General features: G+C 44.2%; 1 protein-coding gene across 2 annotated transcripts in view; it reads left to right on the plus strand.

Moving 5' to 3' along the window:
- The window catches only part of EPM2A (EPM2A glucan phosphatase, laforin), a 141,794-nt gene that overhangs the window by 114,263 nt on the left and 11,150 nt on the right, over nt 1–16,381 (plus strand). The gene's annotated exons all lie outside the window — the stretch shown is intronic.

Raw genomic sequence — 16,381 nt, forward strand, 5'->3', positions numbered from 1 at the left:
TTTGAGTGAGAGTTTTGTCGGATAGAGTATTCTTGGTGAAGCATTCATTTCAGTGAGTTTTTTCACTATATCTTGCCACTGTCTTTGGGCTTGGAGGGTTTCCTCTGATAGATCTGCTATGAATCTACGGGTTGCTCCTTTGTATGTGATTTTCTTCTTTGACCTTGCTGCTTGCAGTATTGTATCTCTATCAGCAGCATCAATCATTCTAACTATAATATGTCTTGGAGTGTTTTTGTTGGGGTCTGTTTTAGCTGGCACCCTTCGGGCTCCTTGAACCTGAATGGCTGCATTGTCGAGCTCTGGGAATTTTTTAGCAATGATTTGTTTAACCATGGTTTTTTCATTGGGATTGTTTCCCTGAGCTTCTGGTAGTCCAATGATTCTTATGTTGTTCCTCTTGGAATTATCTCCTAGGACTCTGATTCTCTGTAGAGCTATTTTGAGGTCTCTTGCCACTGTTTGTTGTTGCCTGTTGGCTTGGTGCAGCTAATCTTCTAGCTCACTGATTCTCTCTTCAGCTGTGGTCATTCTGCTGTTGAGGGCAGAGACTGAGCTTTTCATGTCATCTACGGAATCTTTCATTCGTGACATTTCTGCTCTCATTTCTTTCTGTAATTTTTCGATTTTTTCTGTCATGTTACTGGATAAATGTCTGACTGTTTCATTGAGTTGATTGAACATCTTCATGACTTCATATCTGAATTCTTTGTCAGAGACGTCCCTTAGGTGAGCAGTATCTACAGAGTCTTCTTGATTCTTTTCGTTGTCCTCCTCATGTGGTGGGGATTTGCGTTGTTTCTTCATGTTGGTGTGTAGGTATGGGGACTAGGTTTCTTGGTATGGGTAAACTACCTGTGGCCCCGTGAACATTGGCCCCCTGAAAAATAGGCCACGCCCGCTTCCACAGAAGCCATGCCCAGTTCTGAAGAGGCCACTCCCCCAGGGAAACCTGGTGTGTGTGGGGGCGGGTTGTAAAGACTGGGTGATGGAGAAGATCTGCACAGCTTGGGAGAGGAAGAGGCAGAGGCTCAAAGCTGCTTTTCTCCCAGCATCCGAGAGGACGCTTGGGGGGCCTGCAGGGAAAAATTCAAGTCCCAGGTTTGAGTACCGGCATATAAACTGACCTGGGTGGCAGAGAAGATCAGCACAGCTTGGGAGACGAAGAGGAAGAACCTAACATCAAAGTTTTAATCCATTTTTCATTAGCTCTTGTGTTTTGTGTGAAGTACAGGCCCAGTTTAGTTATTGTTATTATTATTTTGCATGTAACTATTGAGTGTTCTCAGCACCATTTGTTGAAGACTTTCTTTCCTCCACTTTATGCCCTCAACTTCATTGTTATAATTTAATTATACATATAGCTCAGAGTGACTTCTATGCCATCAGTGGTATTTTTCCAAACTTCTATTTTTATTCCAGCACCACATTGTTTTAATTTCTATTGCTTTGCTTTTCAGTCAGTTTTATTGAAGAATCATGATATTTAATAATTTTAATGCTATTCTATGCTTGCAATGTACCTCTCCCATCACCTGAATTCCAGTATTTCAATGTACCTAGGTCTCTCCCCCGTCTCCTTGGCATTCTCAGTTCACAATTATGTTGGTAGAATCTCAGATTACATAAATAGCTATATAGTGTGATTTTTAAACTCAGTAAATACAGTGCCTCCTATCACTTTTCCAAGCATTGCTGTGGTTATTTGGGGAAGTTTCATGGCTGCATTTTGAATTGAGCAGTGTACTTTCTGTGTCCTTGAAGAATGCCATTGAAATTTTGATAGGGATTACGTTGAATATGTATAACATTTTGGGTGGGATGATAATTTTAGTAATGTTAATTCTCCCAGCCAGTGAGCATTCTTTTGATAGTGACATAGTTTCCTATAGATAAATTTTTACCTTTGTGAATTTGATACCTTCATTTGAAGTTTTCTCTTTTTCCTCTTACAGGGTTTTCTTTTTTTTTTTTTTAATGATTTAATCTTCCTTAATACTACTGGCTCTGCACTCAGGAATTACTCCTGGTGGTGCTCGGGGACCATATGGGATGCTGGGGATTGAACCCGGGTCGGCCACATGCAAGGCAAATGCCCTACCTGCTGTGTTATCGCAGCAGTTGAGGCTGGAGAGCTCTTTTATTGCATGTTAATTAACCTACAGTGTTTGTTAGCTCAATAATTTCTTTGTTTTGGGGCCATACCTGGTGATGTTTGGGGGTTACTCCTGGCTCTGCTCTGCTCTAGGAATTACTTCTGGTGGTGCTTAGGGACCATTTGGGGTGCTGGGGATTGAACCCAGATTGTTCATGTGCAAGGCAAGCACCCTCCTCACTATAATATTTCTCCAGCCACTTAACTCGATAATTTCTGATCATATTTTCCTGTTACTCTTATGCTTTCTCTGTTCTATCAGTTTCTTTAGTTCAGTGATGGCCTTAATATTGTTGATTTGAAGTCTTTAATGGGGAGTTAGGAAAGCCCTTGTGTCCTTGCTTGGAATTTATCCAAAGCTTTTGCCTTCATCATTAAGTGCAGGTGAATGCCTCTGCTTCTTTGTTGGGTCTGGTTCTCGGTGGGGTCTGGCTAAGTTGGTTGGTTCTTAATGAAGGCTTGTGTAGTAATCTGATGTTCATTCTCACTAATGCCAGCCCAAGACTGTGACTTTTAATTGATATCATTCTGGATTGCTACTGGGAATTTATAATTACAAGCAGCATCTATAGTTCCAAAGACTGGCAGACCAATGCTACATTTCAGCACTCTGAGTTGCTGGTTCCTGTTGGTCACTGTCACTGTCCTCCCGTTGTTCATCAGTTCGCTCCAGTGGGCCCAGTAATATTGAGAGGCTTGTTACTCTGTTTGGCATATCAAATACGTAATGCTTTGACGCAGACGAGATATTCTCGGTAGCTTGCCAGACTCTCTGAGAGGGGTGGAGGAATTGAACTTGGGTTTGGCCATGTCAGCTGCATTGGTTGCATCCAAGGCAAATGCCCTATCTTGCATGTGGCTGACCCAGGAGACCCTGGTTTGATTTCTCCACCCCTCTTGGAGAGCCCGGCAAGCTACCTAGAGTATCTCTCCCGCATAGCAAAGCCTGGCAAGCTACCTGTGACGTATTCAATATGCCAAACACAGTAACAACAAGTCTCACAATGGAGACATTACTGGGCCCGCTCGAGCAAATCCTGTCAGTACTGTGATGTTATATCCAAAAAGCTGGGTAGCAAATGGGAGCTCACAGTCCTGAGTTCCCATAGAAATTGCAGGAACCAGGAGGACTGTGAAGCTATTTCCAGTGTCTGTCACTATAATTTCAGATTCAGCCAGACTGGAGAATGTCCTGTGGTCCACTGGCATGGTTTTTTGATGAAGTCTGTTGCCCCACATTTGACTATGCATGACTAGTATCCAAGCAGATATTCTCAAAATGACTGGACCTAGGCACAGCGGGCAATGGGAAATTTGCTGCATATTTTTTGTGTGTCGGGAAGTCCTTCTGGCCAGGCACTTAGTCACCCTGCTGTCAGTCAGATGTGGATTGGGAAGAAGGGGCTTTGTTTAGTCCTGGTTGAACAAATGTCACTCAGCCCTCCTGTAGCTCTGCCTTTGGCATAGAAATGGCAAAATTTGCCCTCAGATTGCATTTCATTTTATGAGCATTCAGATATGATAGCTTCCTACCAGTTTGCAGAAACCTTGTATTGTAAATCACAAGCCCTCAGTAAAGATAACTTTATTTATCTCAATAAAGGCCCTCAATCTCTCAAAAAAGATTTTTAAAAAAGTCCCCATGACCATTGCTCTATATCTAGTCTCTCAGTATCCGTGGGTACCTGATAATCATAGCAGCAGGGTTTAAAGAAAGCTTGAAAACTCATGCATCAAAAAAAAAAAAAGAAAAAGAAAAAAAAGATAAAGAAAACTCATGCATCAAGTTTTACAGATGTCCTAGAAGTGACATGTTTTACGTGAGTTCACCTTTTGTCCTCAGCAAGTCACATGGTCATGCTAACTTGAGGCAGAGAAGCGATAGCACAGCCGGTAGGGCATTTGCCTTGAGAGCGGCTGGTATGGTCAAGCAGGGTTCGATTCCTCAGCCCCTCTCAGAGTGCCTGGCAAGCAACTGAGAGTATCTCGCCCGCACAGCAAAGCCTGGCAAGCTACCCGTGACATATTCGGTATGCCAAACACAGTAACGAGAAGTCTCACAATGGAGATGTTACTGGGCCCACTCGAGCAAATTGATGAACTATGGGAGGACAGTGCTATAGTGCTACAGTGCTTGAAAGAAGATATCAGGAAACATTGGTGAGTTTTAGTTATGTCTGCTATTGTTATCTAGTTAGCCTGTATAGTTCTAAGATGACACGATTCAGGTAAATTTGAATAATAGTGTCTACTTTCATTCTGGAGAGAAACTTTAGATGTGAAATGACTGATGAAAAGACAGCAGTCACTATGCACAATAGATTGTAATAATATTCATTAGATTTATATTAATTATGAAAATATTTGCATTTTATACTTTTACATTCTAATTAAAAGACTTGGTATTGCTCTATGTTGTTGTTGGTTGTTTACTCCCCCCCCCCCCCCAATACTGTTTCACATTAAATTTTTTTGGTCCATTTTCTAAGGTCTTCTTCTATTTCTTTTTTTAGGTGATGTATGGCTTTCTATGAGTGGATCTCTCACATCTTTTGTTGATTCCTAGTTATGTGATGTTTTTGGATATTATTTTGAGTGGAATAGACTCTGAGTTCTTTCTATTTCATTATTAGGGTCATATAGGAATGCAGTAAATTTTTGTGTGTTGATTTTGAAGCTAGCTACATTTATTTTTTATGATTTCTAAGAGCCTCATAGTGAACTTTTTAGGGTTTTCTGTGTATATCATAACATCATCTTCAAATAGTGAATTTGACTACTTTTCCAACTTGAAGCCATTTTATTTATTTATCTTGCCTGGTTGCTATTGCTAGTACTTTACTGTATTGAATAAAAGTGGAGAAAGTGGACATTTTTGTCTTGTGTCTGATCTCACTGGGAATGGGAAAGACAGAATCAGTATTGTCAAAATAAACTCTTTACCTAAATTATTATATCAATTCAATACAATCCCCATCCAAATTCAGATGGCATTCTTTTTTTTTTAAAATTTTTAATTAGTTCACAATGTTTGATTACATTCAATATTCAGACACCAATCCAATCACCATTACACCTTCCCACCACCAAATTTATGATGTTTCCATGCCAAATCCCAATCCCTGTCCCAAAACACAACCGAAATAATATATTTTGTATTGTCTGTTATGAAGAACTGCTGAACATGCTTATAAAAAAGTATTCATATAGGAAACAGTGTGAAGATTGTTCTATTTTGACAGGAGCCATTAAGACATTCTATAGGATATCACAAACATGTTAAGGTTTGAGTGATGTGAGCTTTGGTGTGTATATATATATATATATATATATATATATATTTGAAAATATGTATAAATGCATATATATATATTTCCCTCTATGATTTTTTGCCTATTATCTGAACCCCATCAAATGTGGTAATTATGGAGAATGGGTACAAGTATTTTATGATGTGTCCAGGAATATGTTTACTCATATATGAGGCTTGACCCAGGCGCATGGGGATCAGCCTTGAGCGTGGCAGAAGTTGGGTTGTGGAGGTTTTTGGCTGCAGGAGCTGGGTCCCTTGGGGAGCAGAAGGCCCTCACCTGATCCCTCTGGGGCACCCCGTGTGAAACAGCCTGGTGCAGAGTCCAGCGGCATGGTTATGGGGGCCTCATGTTATGCTCCCTTTAGGGAGAAGCACCCATGTGATCTGGATGGTGGCCGATGGCGAGATTATCTGGCACCAGCAGGAGGTGGCTTATGGACGTGAACCCTGGGTCACTGGAGACTGGGGGAAATGGGCAGAGAATCTTCGTTCCTGGTCCTGTTGAGCCCAGAGTCCAAGGTCACAAAGTTTTGCATTGCCTGGGTTCTGTAGGAGTTCACTCATGTGTGAGACTCAGCGGTTGTGTTGTAGAGATTTTTGGCTGGCAGACCTGGTTCCCTTAGGGTGGGAAGAGCTCTCACCCACCTTCCTCTGGGGCACCCCAGTGAAGACAGCCCGGCGTGGGGTCAGGACATTCTGTGGTGCTCTCTTTTGGGAGCTTTAGTTTATAGTCCCTGGTTCTTGGCTGTTGATGAAATTACATAACACTGGGGGTAGTTTGTGGATGTGACTGCCAAGCTACTGGAAAACTGGGAACCTGGGGGGAGGAGGCCCAGTCCCGATCCAGTCGGGTTTGGAACTCTCAGTAACGGGTTCCTACATACCTCAGTGCTACTGGTCCTAAATTAGTCTTTTGATATTTTTTTTCCCCCTTTATTTTATTTTATTTTTTTTAAAGTTGTAGATTTACAATTTTTTGTGCTTTGGTTTCAATTATACAATGATCAGATACCCATCCCTCCACCAGTGCCCATTTTCCACCACCATGGATAATATCCCTCCCACCCCCATCCCCCCGTCCCCCCTGTCTCTGTGGCAGGGCAATCCCCTGTGTTCTCTCTCTCCTTTTGGGTGTTGTGGTCTGCAAAAGAGGCATTGAGTGCAAATATGTTCAGTCCATAGTCTACTTTCGACATGCATCTCCCCTCCTGGGAGGATCCTCCAAACATCCTTTATTTGGTGCTCCCTTCTCTATCTGAACTGCCCTTTCCTCTAGGATACCCGGCTGGCCTCTAAGTTATGGAGTAATCCTCCTGGTGCTGATCTCAGCTATTCTTGGGTATTAATCTCATACTTTGTTACTTTATATCCCCCAGATGAATGCAATCTTTCTATGTCTATCCCTCTCTTTCTGACTCATTTCGCTTAGCATGATACTTTCCATATTGTACCACTTGTATGTAAATTTCATGACTTCATCTTTTCTAAGAGCTACATAGTACTCCATTGTGTAGATGTACCAAAGTTTCTTTAACCAGTCATCTGTTCTTGGGCATTCAGGTTTCTTTCAGTTTCTGGCTATTGTAAAGAGTGCTGCAATGAACAAACAAGTGCATATGTCACTTCGACTATACATTTTTGCCTCTCTGGAATATATTCCCAGGAGTGGTATTGCTGGGTCAAATGGGAGCTCAATTTCTAATTTTTTGAGAATCGTCCATACTGTTTTCCAGAAGGGCTGAACCAGTGGACATTCCCACCAACAGTGAAGGAGTGTCCCTTTCTCGCCACATCCACGCCAGCATCGGTTGCTTTTGTTCTTTTGAATGTGGGCCATTCTCTGAGGTGTGAGATGGTATTTCATTGTGGTTTTGATCTGCATCTCCCTGATGATTAATGATGTAGAGCATTTTCTCATGTGCTTTTTTGCCATTCGGATTTCTTCTTTGAGAAAGTTTCTGTTCATTTCATTGCCCCATTTTTGGATGGGGTTGGATGTTTTCTTCTTGTGGAGTTTAACCAGTATTTTGTATATCCTGGATATCAACCCCTTGTCAGATGTGTATTCGGTGAATATCCTTTCCCATTCTGTAGACTGTCTTTGTATTTTGGTCACTGTTTCTTTTGAGGTGCAGAAGCTTCTTAGTTTAAGATAGTCCCATTTATCTATCTCTGTTTTCACTTGCTCGGCCAGTGGCGTGGCATCTTTGAAGATACCATTAGCTTCAATGTCATGGAGGGTTTTGCCAACTTTATCTTCAATGTACCTTATGGTTTCTGGTCTGATGTTGAGGTCTTTAATCCATTTTGATCTTACTTTTGTACATGGTGTTAGGCAGAGTTCTGAGCCTATTTTTTTGCATGTAGCCGTCCAGTGATGCCAACACAATTTATTAAAGAGGCTTTCCTTACTCCACTTCACATTACTTGCACCTTTATCAAAGATTAGATGAGCATATGATTGAGGAGAGATGTCAGTGTATTCAACCCTGTTCCATTGGTCTGCAGTTCTGCCTTTGTTCCAGTACCATGCTGTTTTAATTATTACTGCTTTGTAGTACAGTTTGAAGTTCGGGAGGTTGATTCCTCCCATTTTCTTTTTCCCAAGAATTGCTTTAGCTATTCGTGGGGGCTTATTGTTCCATATAAATTTCAAGAGTGTTTGCTCCATTTCTTTGAAGAATGTCATGGGTATCCTTATAGGGATTGCATTGAATTTATACAATGCTTTCGGTAGTATTGCCATTTTGACAATGTTAAGTCTCCCGACCCAAGAGCAGGGGATATCTTTCCATTTCCTCATGTCCTCTTTTATTTCCTGAAGTAGCGTTTTGTAGTTTTCTTTGTACAGGTCCTTTACTTCCTTAGTTAAGCTGATTCCTAGGTACCTGATTTTCTGGGGCACAATTGTGAATGGGATTGTTTTTTTTCATGTTGCTTTCTTCTCTCTCACTGTTTGCGTATAGGAAAGCCATGGACTTTTGGGTATTGATTTTATAACCTGCAACTTTACTATACGAGTCTATTGTTTCTAGGAGTTTTTTGGTGGAAGTTATTGGGTTCTCTAAGTAGAGTATCATATCATCTGCGAATAGTGAGAGCTTGATTTCTTCCTTTCCTACCTGAATGCCCTTAATATCTTTTTCCTGCCTAATCGCTATTGCAAGTACTTCCAGTACTATATTGAACAGCAGTGGAGAGAGTGGGCATCCCTGTCTCGTCCCTGATCTTAGAGGGAAGGCTCTCAGTTTTTCCCCATTGAGGATGATGCTTGCTGTAGGCTTGTGGTAGATGGCTTTAATTATGTTGAGCAAGGTCCCCTCTATACCCATTTTGGCTAGGGTTTTCATCATAAAGGGGTGCTGGATCTTATCAAATGCTTTCTCTGCATCTATTGATATGATCATATGCTTTTTATCTTTTCTTTTGTTGATATGGTGGATTATGTTGATTGATTTCCGAATGTTAAACCATCCTTGCATCCCTGGGATGAATCCTACTAGGTCATGGTGTATGATCTTTCTGATGAGTAGTTGGATTCTATTTGCTAGTAGTTTGTTGAGGATCTTTGCATCTGTGTTCATCAGGGATATCGGCCTGTAATTCTCTTTCTTTGTGGTATCTCTGTCTGCTTTTGTTATCAGTGTGATATTTGCTTCGTAGAAACTGTTCGGAAGTGTTTTTGATATTTCAATTTCGTGGAAAAGCTTAAAGAGCATCGGGAGTAAGTCCTCTTTAAAGATTTGGAAGAATTCACTAGTGAATCCATCCGGGCCAGGACTTTTGTGCTTGGGGAGACTTTTTATTACCATTTCAATTTCCTTGATGGTGATAGGTCTGTTCAGGTATTCCAGGTCTTCTTGGTTCAGCCTTGGGAGTCTGTAGGAGTCTAGGAATTTATCCATTTCCTCGAGGTTTTGATGTTCCGTGGCATAAAGCTTCTCAAAGTACTCCCTGAGGATCCTCTGAATTTCTGTGGTTTCGGTTGTAATGACCCCCTTTTCATTTCTGATTCGGTTTATTAGGGTTTTCTCTCTCCCTTTGTGAGTTTTGCTAGAGGCTTATCGATCTTGTTAATTTTCTCGAAGAACCAGCTTTTGGTTTCATTGATCTTTCGGATTGTTTTTTGGGTTTCCATCTCGTTAATCTCTGCTCTGAGTTTTATTATTTCCTTTCTCCTGTTCGGGTTGTGCTCCTTTTTTTGGTCCTTCTCCAAGCTCTTAAGCTGTGAGGCTAGGTTACTTATGTGTGCTCGCTCCTCCTTCCTGAGGAATGCTTGTAGAGCTATAAACTTTCCTCTTAACACAGCCTTTGCTGTGTCCCATAAGTTTTGGTAACTCGTGTTCTCATTTTCATTCGTTTCTAGGAATCTTTTGATTTCCTCTTTGATTTCCTGTCTAATCCACTCGTTGTTCAATAGTGCACTGTTTAATTTCCAGGTGTTTGATTTAGTTTTCTGTTTTTGTGTGTGATTTACTTCTAATTTCAGCGCATTATGGTCTGAGAAGATTGTTGATACAATCTCTACCTTCTTAATTTTATGGAGGCATGTTTTGTGGCTCAGCATGTGGTCTATCTTGGAGAATGTTCCATGTACGCTTGAGAAGAATGTATATTCAGCTTTTTGTGGATGAAGTGTCCTGTATATATCTACTAAGTCCCTTTCTTCCATTGTTTCCCTCAAATGAAGTATGTCCTTGCTAAGCTTGAGTCTGGTTGATCTATCAAGAGGTGACAAAGCAGTGTTGAAGTCTCCCACTAGTATTGTGTTGCTATTGATGTCTTTTTCCAAATCTATGAGTAGTTGTTTTAAGTACTTTGCTGGTCTCTCATTAGGTGCATATACATTTATTATTGTAAGTTCTTCCTGTTGTACAGATCCTCTGATCAATAAGAAATGGCCTTCACTGTCTCTTATGACCTTCCTCACTCTGAAATCGATGTGGTCTGATATAAGGATGGCTACCCCAGCTTTTTTATGGGAGCTGTTTGCCTGTAGGATTGTTTTCCAGCCTTTGACTCTGAGTCTGTGTTTGCTTTGACTATTGAGATGCGTTTCTTGCAGGCAGCAGAATGTTGGGTTCAATTTTCTAATCCATCCTGCCACTCTATGTCTTTTAATTGGTGCGTTTAGCCCATTGACATTGAGAGAGATTATTGTTATGGGATTTTGTCCCATTGTTTTGTTAAAATTTGGTGTATTTGAGGGGCCTTTCTTGCCTTAAAATAGCCCATTTAGTTGTTCTTGTAACCATGGTTTTGAGTCTATGAAGTTCCTGAGCTGTTGTTTGTCTGTGAAACTGTGTGTTGTTCCTTCTATTATGAATGAGAGTCTTGCTGGGAAAAGTATTTTGGGGGAGGCATTTATTTCATTGAGTTTTTTTTACTATGTCCCACCACTGTTTTCGGGCCATGAGGGTTTCATCAGAAAAATCAGCTGTGAATTTTATGGATGCTCCTTTGTAAGAGATTTCTTTCTTCGATCTTGCTGCTTTCAGAATTTTGTCTCTGTCTAAGGTTTTGGTCATTTTGATCAGAATGTGTCTTGGGGTATTTTTATTCGGATTTCTTCTAGCTGGTACCCTTCGGGCCTCCTGAATGTGGTCACAAGTTTTCTTCAGCTCTGGAAATGTTGTAGCAATGATTTCTTTGACAGTTTCTTCTTCATCGAGGTTTTCTTCCTGTCCCTCTGGGACTCCAAGAATTCTTATGTTACCCCTCTTGGCTTCATCACGATCTTCTCTTGCCATCTGTTCCCGAATTGTGAGTCTCTTTTCCATTTTCTGCTCTTTTCTGGAGAGTCTCTGAACTTCATCTTCGAGCTCACTGATTCTGTTCTCAGCCGCTGTTACTCTGCTGCTGAGGCCTTCCACTGAGCTTTTCAATTCGCCTACGAGATTTTTCAGGTCTGACATTTCTGATTGCATTTTCCTCATTTCTGCCTTCAGATCCTCTTGTCTTCTATTGGCATTGTTTTCCATTGTTTCTTTTAATTCCCTAAGCATCCTAAGTAGCTTCCTTCTGAATTCCTTGTCAGAGAGGTTGTCTAACACTACAGTACTGTTGGTGTCATCTGGGCTAGACTCTTCAATATGAAAGTTTGGTGGGCTTTTGCGTTGCTTTACCATTGTGAGAGGTGTGGTTTAGTCCTTCACGTTCACTGTTACTATTCTGCTTGATATGCAGTGTAAGTTAAGATAGGCTTATGAGTTATTGGCTACTGTGTTTCTAGTGGCTGAGGTAAAATAGAGAAGGTTCCATCTAAGAAGTTAGCTTATGGTTCCTATGGCATGTGGAGTGGGAAAACATTTCGCGGCCGCATCAGCGGCCTCGGCTCCGGAAAGAGTCCCTGGCACTGGGCGAGGAGTTGGGAACGTCTCCTGTTTGGAATTGGAGCCGTTCAGCTTTGTTGCCAAGAGCTGGGCCTCTGTGCCCGTCCCACGTAGATCAGGGGTTGAAAACCGGCTGTCTAGGGGCTGTTTCTAGCTGCGCGTGCCCAGAGAGGGACCCAGGCCCTTGGGGGCGGGCTGTACCTGTTGGAATTGGAGCCGTTCAGCTTTGTTGCCCAGAGCTGGGCCTCTGTGCCCATCCCACGCAGATCAGGGGTTGAAAACCGGCTGTCTAGGGGCTGTTTCTAGCTGCGCGTGCCCAGAGAGGGACCCAGGCCCTTGGGGGCGGGCTGTACCTGTTGGAATTGGAGCCGTTCAGCTTTGTTGCCCAGAGCTGGGCCTCTGTGCCCGTCCCACGCAGATCAGGGGTTGAAAACCAGCTGTCTAGGGGCTGTTTCTAGCTGCGCGTGCCCAGAGAGGGACCCAGGCCCTTGGGGGCGGGCTGTACCTGTTGTAATTGGAGCCGTTCAGCTTTGTTGCCCAGAGCTGGGCCTCTGTGCCCGTCCCACGCAGATCAGGGGTTGAAAACCGGCTGTCTAGGGGCTGTTTCTAGCTGCGCGTGCCCAGAGAGGGACCCAGGCCCTTGGGGGCGGGCTGTACCTGTTGGAATTGGAGCCGTTCAGCTTTGTTACCCAGAGCTGGGCCTCTGTGCCCGTCCCACGCAGATCAGGGGTTGAAAACCGGCTGTCTAGGGGCTGTTTCTAGCTGCGCGTGCCCAGAGAGGGACCCAGGCCCTTGGGGGCGGGCTGTACCTGTTGGAATTGGAGTCGTTCAGCTTTGTTGCCCAGAGCTGGGCCTCTGTGCCCGTCCCACACAGATCAGGGGTTGAAAACCAGCTGTCTAGGGGCTGTTTCTAGCTGCGCGTGCCCAGAGAGGGACCCAGGCCCTTGGGAGCGGGCTGTACCTGTTGGAATTGGAGCCGTTCAGCTTTGTTGCCCAGAGCTGGGCCTCTGTGCCCGTCCCACGCAGATCAGGGGTTGAAAACCGGCTGTCTAGGGGCTGTTTCTAGCTGCGCGTGCCCAGAGAGGGACCCAGGCCCTTGGGGGCGGGCTGTACCTGTTGGAATTGGAGCTGTTCAGCTTTGTTGCCCAGAGCTGGGCCTCTGTGCCCGTCCCACGCAGATGAGGGGTTGAAAACCGGCTGTCTAGGGGCTGTTTCTAGCTGCGCGTGCCCAGAGAGGGACCCAGGCCCTTGGGGGCGGGCTGTACCTGTTGGAATTGGAGCCGTTCAGCTTTGTTGCCCAGAGCTGGGCCTCTGTGCCCGTCCCACGCAGATCAAGGGTTGAAAACCGGCTGTCTATGGGCTGTTTCTAGCTGCGTGTGCCCAGAGAGGGACCCAGGCCCTTGGGGGCGGGCTGTACCTGTTGGAATTGGAGCCGTTCAGCTTTGTTGCCCAGAGCTGGGCCTCTGTGCCCGTCCCACGCAGATCAGGGGTTGAAAACCGGCTGTCTAGGGGCTGTTTCTAGCTGCACGTGCCCAGAGAGGGACCCAGGCCCTTGGGGGCGGGCTGTACCTGTTGGAATTGGAGCCGTTCAGCTTTGTTGCCCAGAGCTGGGCCTCTGTGCCCGTCCCACGCAGATCAGGGGTTGAAAACCGGCTGTCTAGGGGCTGTTTCTAGCTGCGCGTGCCCAGAGAGGGACCCAGGCCCTTGGGGGCGGGCTGTACCTGTTGAAATTGGAGCCGTTCAGCTTTGTTGCCCAGAGCTGGGCCTCTGTGCCCGTCCCACACAGATCAGGGGTTGAAAACCGGCTGTCTAGGGGCTGTTTCTAGCTGCGCGTGCCCAGAGAGGGACCCAGGCCCTTGGGGGCGGGCTGTACCTGTTGGAATTGGAGCCGTTCAGCTTTGTTGCCCAGAGCTGGGCCTCTGTGCCCATCCCACGCAGATCAGGGGTTGAAAACCGGCTGTCTAGGGGCTGTTTCTAGCTGCGCGTGCCCAGAGAGGGACCCAGGCCCTTGGGGGCGGGCTGTACCTGTTGGAATTGGAGCCGTTCAGCTTTGTTGCCCAGAGCTGGGCCTCTGTGCCCGTCCCACGCAGATCAGGGGTTGAAAACCGGCTGTCTAGGGGCTGTTTCTAGCTGCGCGTGCCCAGAGAGGGACCCAGGCCCTTGGGGGCGGGCTGTACCTGTTGGAATTGGAGCCGTTCAGCTTTGTTGCCCAGAGCTGGGCCTCTGTGCCCGTCCCACGCAGATGAGGGGTTGAAAACCGGCTCTCTAGGGGCTGTTTCTAGCTGCGCGTGCCCAGAGAGAGGTCTTTTGATATTTTTTTGAGACTTATAAGTCTCTGAAATAAGGCCAATAAATGAGCTTATATAGCTGAGCTGGAGGGGGTTTGTGGGTGTTTCTCCCACATACCTAACATTTGGCCATTTAATTTCTTGGTAAACTTTCCCCCAAGTTGTTGAGGTCTGGCCAAAGGCACAGCAGCAATTTTGGTATCTGAAAGTCTGAAGGCACCTTTAGGCTGCTGATGCACTCACCCCACAGGTATAGGTTGACCTGCTGGCGGCACCATACCCCCATCTGATGGCATTCTTAAAGGATTTTAAAAAGTAAATAACAAAGTTTGTGCAATATCTTAAAATACTTCAAATATCTGAAGCCATATTGAGTAATAAATTGGGAGGTATCTGGTACATAACTTGAAATTATACTATAAAGATATAGTCAGCAAGCAAAGATGTGGCATATCTATATCTGAACCACAGATACAACAAAACTAAAAGCATGAGCTCCAAACAACAATAATCAAACTTAAAAATGTGTCTGTCAAGGAAGCAGACTTGGGTGAGGGAAGGAAACTGGGGACATTGGTGGAGGAAAGTTGAAATTGTCAATAGGATTGGTGTTGGGAAATTGTATGCTTGAAACTGAACTATGAATAACTTCTAAATCATGGTGCACTCAGTAAGAATTAAAAAAATATTTTTCTTTTTATATGGATTCCTAGATATTTTACAGTTTTTTTTTGTTATTTTTGAATGTGATGCCACCCTTCACCCCTCATTCCACACCCTTCATGTCTATCTGGCTATTTGATTTTTTATGTATTTTTCCTTATCCAGTTCCCTGATTCCTAATACTTTTAAACTTTATGTGGCTTTTGGTATATGGATTTCTGAGGAATATTTCATAGGTTTTTGGCTGTAAGTGAGAACTGATTGTAAATCAGAACCTGAGAACTGATTGTAAATCATAAACTCTTGAGGGTGGGTCCAGCATTAGAAAAACTTAGGTATGTGACTCATACTTGAAGTAAAGTAAAAGTAAAGGCCCTCTCGTTGATCATCGATTTGCTCGAACGGGCCCAGTAACGTCTCCATTGGAGACTTTGTTGTTACTGTGTCTGGCATATCGAATACCTCACGGGGGGCTTGCCAGGCTCTGCCGTGTGGGCGAGATACTCTCGGTAGCTTGCCGGGCTCTCCGAGAGGGGCGGAAGAATTGAACTCGGGTCGGCCATGTTGGCTGCATGCAAGGCAAACGCCCTACCGCTGTGCTATCGCTCCAGTGATATTTCTATACTTGAAGTATAGAAATAATAATTTCTCTTTTTTACAGATTATTTCTTTTTACCTTAGAGCCTTTGATGAGCATAGAGCATTGTTGAGTTCTCATGAAATACTTTTGACTTTGATTTTAATTGAAAGGAGATTGTTGCCTGTTAGTTTTTGGTATTCAACATGTCTTAAAGGTCTGTGCAGGGGGCCAGAGAGATAGCACAGCAGGTGAGGCACTTGCCTTGCATACAGCCAACCTAGGTTCCATCCTTGGCACGTTTTATGGTTCCCTGAGCATTACCAGGATTGGTCCCTGAGTGAAAATCTCAGAGTAATCCTCGTGCACTGCTGGCTGTACCACCCCCCACCCCCCAACCAGTCAATAAATAAAAGATCTCATGCTATTTGAAATTTTATATAAGGTTCTGGGCTGGAGTGATAGCACAGCTGTAGAGCGTTTGCCTTGTGCACAGCCAGCCCAGCTGAGCCGGGTTTGATTCCTCTAACCCTCTCGGAGAGCCCGGCAAGCTACCGAGAGTATCTCGCCCACACGGCAAAGCCTGGCAAGCTCCCCGTGACGTATTCGATATGCCAAACACAGTAACAACAAGTCTCATGATGGAGATGTTACTGGGCCCGCTTGAGCAAATCAGTGAACAATGGGAGAACAGGGCTGTACAAGGTTCTAAGGAGGAATAATCATTTGAATTTGAGCAAAATATTTCTAGACTGTATTAACTGTCATAATTATGCCTTTAATTTGTATTTGGAATACAGCTTTGGATTTCTTAATGTTGAACCATATATGTATGCACTTATGGATTTAGTTGACCATGCTCTTTGATTTTGCTATTTGTGCCTGCTCCAGTTACCTGAATGGCTTTCCCCCAAACAACAGTGCCGGGGTCTCTTTCCCCCCTGAATAACAAGGATGGCTCTCATGTCCTTTTCTATTTGGGGGTAGGTTGGGCACCCAAGTAGTGGACCCGGGGTGGGGGGGCCTGGGGCTTATGAGACTACAATACTCAAC

The sequence above is a fragment of the Sorex fumeus genome, unplaced genomic scaffold (genome assembly GCF_029834395.1).
Source record: "Sorex fumeus unplaced genomic scaffold, SorFum_2.1 ptg000061l, whole genome shotgun sequence".
Taxonomy (NCBI): domain Eukaryota; kingdom Metazoa; phylum Chordata; class Mammalia; order Eulipotyphla; family Soricidae; genus Sorex; species Sorex fumeus.